Genomic DNA, 10,468 nt, shown 5'->3' with positions numbered 1-10,468 from the left:
TGTGTCATTTCACCCCATACAGTACCAAAGCAACACCATACCCCTTCATCCAGGACAGAAAGCTATCCCCTACCATCCCCAGTTCACCCTTCCTTGTCCTCCTCCCTCTCTCTCATGTACCTCTGCACATCCTCCCACCACCACACAGTTTGTCAATCAGAGACACCAACATACATCTCACATTGTGACCCACAACCACTTATGAGACTTCCCCAACAGTGCAGCTAACCAACATTGCAACACGCCAGACCTGCAGGGTATAGCAAAGTGAGGTCACGGTTATGGGCAATCGAGGGTTGCTCACTGTATTGGAGAACCCTGGGCAGGCGCGTGGCAGTGAAGGAGAGGTAGACACGGTTCCTCTGGGGCACACTCTGTATGTAGGGACCAGGCCTGATGGTGGATGAGGTGCCCTGGATGTTACAGGTATTTTGAGTGCCTGGGGCAAGGTCCCTTTAAGGTTCGTGACGCCAGTGCCTTTGACGGTGGCACACCGGTTGATAGTTGGAATAAGTGAGGTACACAGGTGGTATAGTGAACCAAACGTTGCTTTACTTAACAGTCCAACTTTGTACATGCAGATGGTGACACAGTCTCTTAGTTCACAGATTTACAAGCAGGCTTATTCCACAAAATGGCAGGTATTGATTATGCAAGATACTCAGAGGGTAAATCCACAATGCACTCAGAATCAGGTTGTACCTTTCCTCAGAAATAGCGTACACTGTTCTTTCTAGAACTCCTGTCTGGCTTTCTATCCCAAGGCCCGGATGCCTAAATGGTGGCTTAAATCCTTGGTAAAATATCTCTTCCTCTGGTATTAATTAAATCCTTGCTTTACTTTGTAATGCATCTGCCCATCAGGGTTACTTATCTTTCCCTGTGATATCCTTACTTGTCTGGTGAATGACTGTGGGTTTCTCCCAGGAGGTTCTGTCCTGCTACTGGGGTGTCTTCAGAGCTAACTAAGGCTCTCTTGGCTTCAGGCAGGCTAGGTCTCCTCACTAGCCTCCTGGTCATAGCTAGCAGCCAGGGCTATCAAGCTGCATGTCAGGAGGAGGCCCTCAGCATATCTCTGGCTGGTGCCTTCTAGCTTCTGTCTTCTCAGACTCCTGACTCTGCACTGACTCTCCCTGCCTAGGCCTGGACATTTATACTAGGGGCTCCCTATCTCCCTCTAGTGTCTGGGATGTCTAACTACACCCAACTAGGCCTGCTATTGCTTCATACAGGGGAACATTGCATATAATAACACATTAGAACATACATTAAATGCACAATTAAATATAACATTTCTGTCCCTTGTGAGTAGGAGGAACGCGCACACCAATTGACCCTTGTGTAGTGCCCACCCCTACCTAGTGGGACACTACAACATGACTCGTCATAACATATTATACTACAAATCCACTCAGTTCCCATGCCATCATACTGTTCCCATCTTATTGTTCTCAGGCATCCCTCTGTTCTCCACCAATCACCACACAGCCCAAACACTAATCACCATCGTTGGTGCAATACTCATCGCTGCGCTACCTCCTCCCTCCCCTCTGTCACTCCCCACTATCAGCGATACATATCGCTGTATCAGCCAGGCGGCTCAGCCTCCGACATCAACGACCAGCCCCTCTACACGCCCCTGCCACGCACCCCCACCCCAGTCCTGCCTTAAAGGGAACCTGTCACTGAGATTTTTGTGTATAGAGCTGGGGACATGGGTTGCTAGATGGCCACTAGCACATCCGGAATACCCAGTCCCCATAGCTCTGTGTGCTTTTATTGTGTAAAAACACAGATTTAATACATATGCAAATTAACCTGAGATGAGTCCTGTACGTGAGATGAGTCAGGGACAGGACTCATCTCAGGTTAATTTGCATATGTATCAAATATTTTTTTTTACACAATAAAAGCACACAGAGCTATGGGGACTGGGTATTGCGGATGTGTTAGCGGCCATCTAGCAACCCATGTCCTCAGCTCTATTCCAAAAATCCCGGTGACAGGTTCCCTTTAAACCTCTAGACAGCGCGCGCTTCCTTACACCGCACGCTACACGTGCAGCGAGCACAGAAGTGCCGCTTCACTAGGAAACTCCCTCGCCGCATCCTTCAGGTAAAACCCCATGTTATGCCAGTAAACATGCCAACACATGGCCAGCAACAATGCTCATTTGTCCTAATACATCTGCATCACTATTATTTTTCAAAAACATTGCCAACCATAACACTCACATCCAAAAGCATTTTTCCATAAGCACACTAGCAAATAACAAATACCAAATCCGATTAGCGCACTATTAAATGCTCATTACCTACAACCTGACATGAACTAAATCACAATCTCCATGTTAATATAACCCCATGATTTTATCACAGCTGTGCCGACTATTTTTCCCTCTGAAAGGGACTTTACAGGAGATTCCCTCAGCGAGCCTACGGTGACAAGGATACAGGCCCCGTTAGTTTACCTTTCTATTACAAAATCTATATACAGTACATTTACATCTGTGGATAACGGTACCAACTGTCCAGCCTTCTAATCCGGGTGACAGCACCCATCCCTAACCTAGGGTGAAATTTTCATAATTGTGTATGCATTTATTTATATTCTGATTTATCCAGTCCGAATACTTATATCGATCTGCAGAAGTATGGTCCACCCCATTGTATTTTAAACTATGTACTTTTACCCGTTTCCACGTATATTTTATATTTGTACGTATTTATGAAATTATTCGACGCAAACACACCCCCAAAAGATTTCTTATCTATGGATCTATTTATTTATGAAGTAATCTAGAAATGTATATATATAGATATATTTTAGCTATCCCCATCCAACCATCAAGAACTTCTTATCATTTATATTGCTCATACTATTGTATCAACTTTGTTCTTTTAGACTTGATAAAGGGGTCCTGTGTACCTCGAAACGCGTCGTCTTCCCATTAATAATAAAAACAAAACGTTGTATCCAAGCTTGGGTTGTGATTTGCGCCTTGTGTCCATCCGCTCGCCGCACGGACCCAGTGCAGAAGAGTTCCTCTTTGTACACCCCAACGCTTACCAAAGTGGCGGCTTGGCCCCCGCCCGTGGTCGATTTGGACACCACCCGGCAGCACCAACCCAGACAGCCTCAATCCTTCCAGCCTCCCTCCACCAGAGTTGCACTGTACTCAGTGCAACCAAACCAGGTGAGTAACACTCACTCATCCTGGTTAGGAGTAAGTGGTATTATCTTGTTCACCGTCACCTATGAGCGCCTTCTCTTCTCTTGTGGCCATCTGATTGCTGAAGTCCTGGCAGCGTAGCGTGCACAGAAGCGCACTATGACCTAACGCTGTGCGACGACAGGCTACAGTGCTGCACAAAGAGGGGAGGCCCCCACAGGACGAGGAGAGAGGTGAATGTATTTTGGTCCAGTGTGAGGTTTGCATTAAGGGGACCGGGGGGTTGCCTATTCAAAAATACGTTGTGGGGCCCAGTCAGTGCTAGTTGCGCCACTGCCCCCAACACCTAGTGTAAGAAAATTAAGACATCAGCATAAGCAGCAATAATTATACGTATGTAATGTATAATAGCACCATATATCAGAAAACCCATATTATAGCAAAAAGTCGCCATATTGTTATTCCAGACAAAAATGTACAATGTTCTTGCATCGGACAGGGTCCACCCAAAATTTGGGCCCCGTAGCAAGTGCTATGGCTATCGTTACACCCTAGTCGGCCAGCCTAGGGTTCGGCCAAAGCAATCTAATGTGTGTGGGGCTTCAATCCTGGTTACATTATGTGTAAATCACTGTAATAAGGGATAAAATATTCAGAGACTTTACTCAAGAAAGACAAGTGAGTGCAGCACTGGAGGCTAAACATTACTTTTGATATGGCAGAAAGCAAAGCATCGCATTGTCTCTCCCATTACAGCTGTCATCTGGATCTATTTTCTCACTCATCTCTCACTACTCAATGTCATAGCAAACGGGATGCTATCATGTCGCCGTAATTTCCCAAGTTCAAAGCGCACAAAGCATTCTGGATTTTTGCAGTACGCTGCGCAGCAAATACTGTGTACTGAACTGGTTAATGGCTCAGAAGCCCGTTGTCGTGGAAACCGCTTTGTTCTCACTATAGTGTTGCTCTTTTCCATTTACAGGACTGTCCGTATAGATAGACTGTATAGAAACCTCTTCCAGATGACTACCCATACATTGCACTGGATATTACTGGTGTTAAGCGCAGTACACAAATAACCACACAAAATGATTTATGTGCTATGTGCGACGTTCCTCCCCCCAGGGCCGATCGTGTCTAAGGTTTAGTGGAATGTCGAGTGATGTTGTGCGGCCTTAATAGTCTCTGTGCATGTCACGGTGCTCCTACCTGGATACAGCTGATCCCCATGGTTAGGCTCCAAAGCAATAAAGGGGGATAGTTGAGGTAGGAGATGAAGAATAAATCAAGTCCAGACTTTGATAAAGTTCAACAGCTTACTTTTGTAAACTTGCATTCAGACAATATTCAGGTTTTCTCTTGGTTCCAGCAGGCTTTGGCAGGCAAACTTGAATACTCTGATTTCTCTCTCTGCTGTGCTAAACTGGAATCTATTCTAGCCGCTAGACTTTAGGACTGTTCTGATATCTCTGGAGTGGGGTGCTTTTGGCTGCTGACCTCCTAGTGGCACTCTGTCTGTAGATCTGTAAGGAGTCATGGTGCTCTATGTGCTACTTCCCTTTTGAGACTTGTGCTGCAGGAGGTGGAACTTTCCCCCCGCTGCTACATCTTTCATGTCTTCTCAGCTCCACTATCGAGTCTAAAACTGGAAAAAAATAGAACTTCAACACCTCCTTCTGATAGGAAGCAGGACTGGCCCACTTCTGCCCAAAAGGGGGAGAATAGAGTGGTAAGTTCTATTCTTTCCAAAGATCTCTCACTCTGCTAGATACACACCGCGACCCACTGGTGAACCAGGCATATTACATGTACAAAACAGTATCATAACAATAATAGAAATGCACAATGTAAAGGACCTGGTAATAAATACATAGATGGCATTAATATTAGACCATTAGAGACAGTAGCAGGGCGAAGGAATGGTAATACTTCTCTGGGGTATTACATATGTACTCCAAAAGGCTATGTATGGGTAGGGAATAGCTAACTGGCAGTCTATAGTCTTAGTTGGCGGGTAGTGGAGTGTCCCCAATTTCCCCTGGTTAGTTACTAGAGAGTCTTTTGCTTAACAGGAAAGAGATAGGACCTGTTTTTTGTGTGCTGCTGCTAAGTAGGCCAAGACAGAAGCCTTATCCAGGAAAATACCATTCCTGAGAGTAAAAAGCAACTGTGCTAATGCTAAACATCTGAGAGAAAGAAGCACTGAATTATTGCAGAATGTTAAGGACCATAAAGGCAGTGTTTGGACTGAGACAGTAAAGGTGACGCACTCATACAGCTTTAGGCTTTACTGCATATGGTTTTGGTTATATTGCTTCTGGTGCCCACCCCAGATGCAGCAGTATGGTGGCGTTGCAGGTACATGGGATGGATTTGACAGGATGGAACCAGAGGAGGGGCAATGCCAAGCTTTGTGCCCAGCTGATGTCATGTTACCTGTCTGCTTGTGGTCTTTGCAAAGGGGGTCTCAGCCAGAAATCCAGTTGGAATGAGAGGTGGTCTTTTTGTATTTATTTTTTAAAGGGCCACTGTCCATAAACTACAATCTAACATTTGGGCTTGGAGGTCTTCTAGTTTTCCCTAATATAAATACAGTGGTCCCTGAAGTTACAATATTAATTGGTACTGGGACGACCATTGTAACTTGAAACCATTGTAACTTGAGTCATTACTTAGTTACTTGGAAAACCAGTAATTGGTTCCAAAGTCCAAAATGTCAACCCGAGATACAAAACAGTTAAGTTTAAAAAAAATAATCAGCAGAAATCCTTCCATCAAACGGACAGGAATAGATCCTGAAAGTTGTAAATCACTTTCTTTGGTGAGGGCAGGAGCTTCTTCAGGGTCTTGCATAGTACATACTGTATATGTACCAGAAAAATAAAATGAAGCTGCAGTTCACCTAGTGTCCAAAGGAGTAGCTCATCCGGGCACAGACAGGGGGCAGTACAGGGTATGTAGTACTGCAGTGGAGCTACTAGACAACCAATAGAGGAGTTTTCCCAGTTACATGGCTATGCCCATTGGTTGGATCTGAGATATTGTATGTTGAGTCCAGATTCAACTTACAATGGTCCAAAAAAGGCCCCTGTATGTTAAAAATATTGTATGTTGAGGCCATTGTATCTTGAGGGATCACTGTACTATATATTTAGAGAAACAGAAGTAACACAGAGGCTATAGGTGACCTTCAAAAGAGATACTTGTTCACCTGTCATCTGCAAAGTTCTCCAGATATGTAACCATAAAAGATTTATAGATGTCAGGACTGGCGCTAGTACATTTTAATAATAAATAATAGATCCATGTGGAACCTGCCCGTTATTGCCCACTTCACATGAGTTATTGCCGCTCTCATTTTCTCTAGACGTTTTAAGTGTCCCATCCTCTCTTGGTCTGACTTCCATCTACAATACATATTACGTCTGACATCGCTCTCTCTTTCTACATAAGTTACTGCCATTCCCATTCATCTTGCCATGTTTTTCCTCCTCCGTTGTCTCCGTACCTGACCTTGATTTCATGGTATTTGTCAGTTGCCCCTTGCGAATCGGATCTCCATCTGCATCTTATCTCTGCCTCCATTCATCCTCTCATCTCTGGATTTGATCTGTCATGTTCACTCACAACATATGATCTCTATCTTCCACGTTTCTGATATAGGCTGTCACAATATTTTTGATATGTATTACTTTCCCGGAATCTCATCTATGACACCTCAATCATGTCTTTAATTTTCTTGTCTTCACTCTAGCACCTTATATTTTGCATTTACAGCACACATGGGTGGCGTGATGGGATATCCAACAATAGGGTGTTTGACATGAAGATGACTCTTAAGCAGGCGGGGCTCTGAGAAACTTCTAGTTCTTTTTGTGAAAGATGAAATAGTTGTTCCCTATGGTCAGACTGGTTCACCAAGGTTCAGGGATTCATCTGATGCACACAGGCTATGACATAATGAGCCAAAGGTCTTGTAGAAGACGTTTCGTTAGAAAGGTTATTATTAATCAGCTGAGTCACAAATTAGATTTTATGGATGATCCTGTGTGTGCCATGATCACAACAAAGATCACAATGCAATTAACTGTGGGCATCACTAGGGGATAAAAGATTTTGTGCAGTATACAGCACCTAAAGGGCAAGGCAAGAAAACTATGCAGGAACCTTACCTAGCGATTTATTTTGTATCTCCAGAATGTTACTCATCCAACCAGAATCAAGACTGGCTCTTCTACATCTCCTGCCTGCACCAGACGCTGAGCCAAATCTTCTGCAAGCGGCTTGTTTAAAGGTTTAAAACCACTTTCTGGTCTGCAGACTTTGCCTGAATCTGTTGCTGTTTCCGCGTTGCCTCATTGTTGCTGATGCTTCTTGTTTATTATATTGTTACATATAGTTAAATAGTTAATAAGGTTGAAAAAAGACATTCTGTAAGTCCATCAAGTACGTGGGGACGCGAATTCCAGAAGGAAATGAAACTAAGATTTCTACACATTTTCATAAGCATTAATGTTGTTTACTTTTAAGAATTTATCTAAACCCTTCTTAAAACTTTCCACTGTTCCTGCTGTGACCGCGTCCTGAGGAAGTCTATTCCACAGATTCACAGTTCTCACAGTAAAGAAGCTTAGACGCTTCTGGAGACTGAACTTTTTATTCTCCACTCGGAGGCAGTGCCCCCTTGTCTTTTGAGGGCATTTTACATGGAACAGTTTTTCACCGTATTTTTTGTATGGCCCATTTATATATTTGTATAGGTTAACCATGTCCCCCCTTAGACGTCTCTTCTCAAGACTAAAAAAATGAAATTATTTTAATATTTTTTCATAACTAAGACCTGCCATGTCCCTTACCAGTTTAGTCGCTCTCCTCTGTACTTTTTCCAGCTGCAGAGTGTCCTTTCTATGGACTGGTGCCCAGAACTGAACTGCATATTCCAGATGAGGTCGCACCAACATGCATGACAATATCCTGGTGGCCTTAGAAGCAGCTGATTGACATTGTATGCTGTTATTCAATTTATGATCTACAAGGACACCAAAATCCTTCTCTATAAGTGACTCCCCCAGTGTTACATCCCCTAGAACAGGTATGCTCAACCTGCGGCCCTCCAGCTGTTACAAAACTACAACTCCCAGCATGCCTGAACAGCCTACAGCTATTAGCCTACAGCAGGGCATGGTGGGAGTTGTAGTTTTACAACAGCTGGAGGGCCGCAGGTTGAGCATCCCTGCCCTAGAACATATGAAGCACAGAGATTATTACTACCAAGATGCATAAAATTGCATTTATCCACATTGAACCTCATTTGCTAAGTTGATGCCTAATCACTCAGCGTGTTCAAGTCAGCTTGTAGTATATGGACATCTTCCATAGACTGTACAGTTCTACATAGCTTAGTGTCCTTAGATTGTTGACACATGTAGTTCCATGTTTCTGACCCTGGCTTGCGCAAGACTTTGCTATTCTCTTTTCTCCTTGGATTGCTGACACCTATGGTTCCATGTTTCTAACCCCAGCTTGCTAAAGACCTTGCTACTTTCTTTACTCCTTGGATTGCTGATACCTGTGGTTTCATGTTTCTGACCCAGCTTGCTCAACACCTTGCTACTCTCCTTGCTCCTTGGATTGCTCATATCTGTGGTTTCATGTTTCTGACCCTGGCTTGCCCATAATCTTGCTACTCTACTTGCTCCTTGGATTGCTCACACCTGTGGTTCCATGTTTCTGACCCCGGCTTGCTCAAGACCTTGCTACTTTCTTTACTCCTTGCATTGCTGATACCTGTGGTTTCATGTTTCTGACCCTGGCTTGTTCAAGACCCTGCTACTCTCTTTGCTCCTTGGATTGTTGACACATGATTCCACAGTTCTGTTCTTTGTTAATCTGCCTGGCACTTCTGCTCATCTCCTTTTGCCAACGTGGACTACATTTGAGAGGAGACTACTCTGGGTAAGTATTACCTTTGTTTATTTCCTGCAGGAAAGTTCATCCCTCCTTGCAGGGGCATAGACTCATGAGCTTATAATGAATTAGTCCTTACACTTTGGTTTAGCCTGCACAAATCAAATTACAGTTAGAGGATCGACCACAGCACCCTGTGGCATAACCTGGAATATTTACTCTTATGTTTCATGCAGTAAAGGGAACAATGAAAGGCTTCATATATTTCCTCAAATACAGCCCAATGTACGGCACATGTTCCCGAAAGTGGCCCGCACATGATAGCAGCACGACCCAGATAACCACTTTAAGGGCTCATGCCCGCGAGAGTACTTGGTCAGCGCCCATGCTGCTGACTGCAAATTGTGGTCCTACAATGCATGGGCACCAACTATGTGCACTCCGCTTGCAGATGCGGACCCTTTGACTTGAATGGGTCCGCAATACGCAACATATGGCCAAAGATAGAACATGTTCTATCTTTTTGCGGTGCGAAGGCACAGATCAGAAGCCCAAGGAAGCTCTTCGTAGTGCTTCCGGTCTGTGCTTCCGCATTTTGCAAAAAGATAGCTGGAGTCCTAACTTCGGTCACATCTGGCAGATGCGGACCCATTCAAGTCAATGGGTCCGCATCCTTGATATGGAGTGCACACGGACAGTACCCGTTTATAGTGGACCGGCTGTTTACAGTCCGCAATACGGGTACTGAGCAAGTGCGCTCGTTGAGCCCTGAGTCCTGCCTCCGTCAGTGTCTAATATGCATGCATACATTTAAGTCCTAGAGTGTCAGTTGTGATATACAACTAAAACCCTCTGCGAATGTTGGAGGCACAGCTCCTGGGCCCACGCTATGCCTGTGTTGTATATTTATGCCACTTGGCACTAAGTACATACAGCACCAGCGCCATAAATGTACGGCAAAGGGGGTAAAAAGGATTTTCTTTGTATGACATAAAAAAACGGCGCCATTCTTCTCCACAGGCCATGCCTGGTATTGCAGCTCAGCTCCATTAATGTTCAGTGAATCTGAGTCGTAATAGCAGACACAGCCTGAGGACCAGACGCGGTGCTGATTCTGGACAGCTTGCTATCTCTTTTCAGTCCTCCCTGTCGCTCCCCCTGTCGTTCGCGTTCCCTCCCTGTCTCCCTCTTGGTCTCTCATTATGCTTTGATCCTTTTCATTATCTTTTTATGAAGGCTTTACTTTATTGTATTTCTTCAACTCGAAGCGCTATTACTTATTTATCCGCACGCAAACAGTTTTAACATAATGCATTTTTTTGCACATTTGTGATTGTCTTACCACGTCTCCGTGTCGGTATTATAAATTCATCACACTCAGATCGG

The sequence above is a fragment of the Bufo gargarizans genome, chromosome 9 (assembly GCF_014858855.1).
Source record: "Bufo gargarizans isolate SCDJY-AF-19 chromosome 9, ASM1485885v1, whole genome shotgun sequence".
NCBI classification, from domain to species: Eukaryota; Metazoa; Chordata; class Amphibia; order Anura; family Bufonidae; genus Bufo; species Bufo gargarizans.
Note: the sequence above shows the minus strand (reverse complement) of the source record.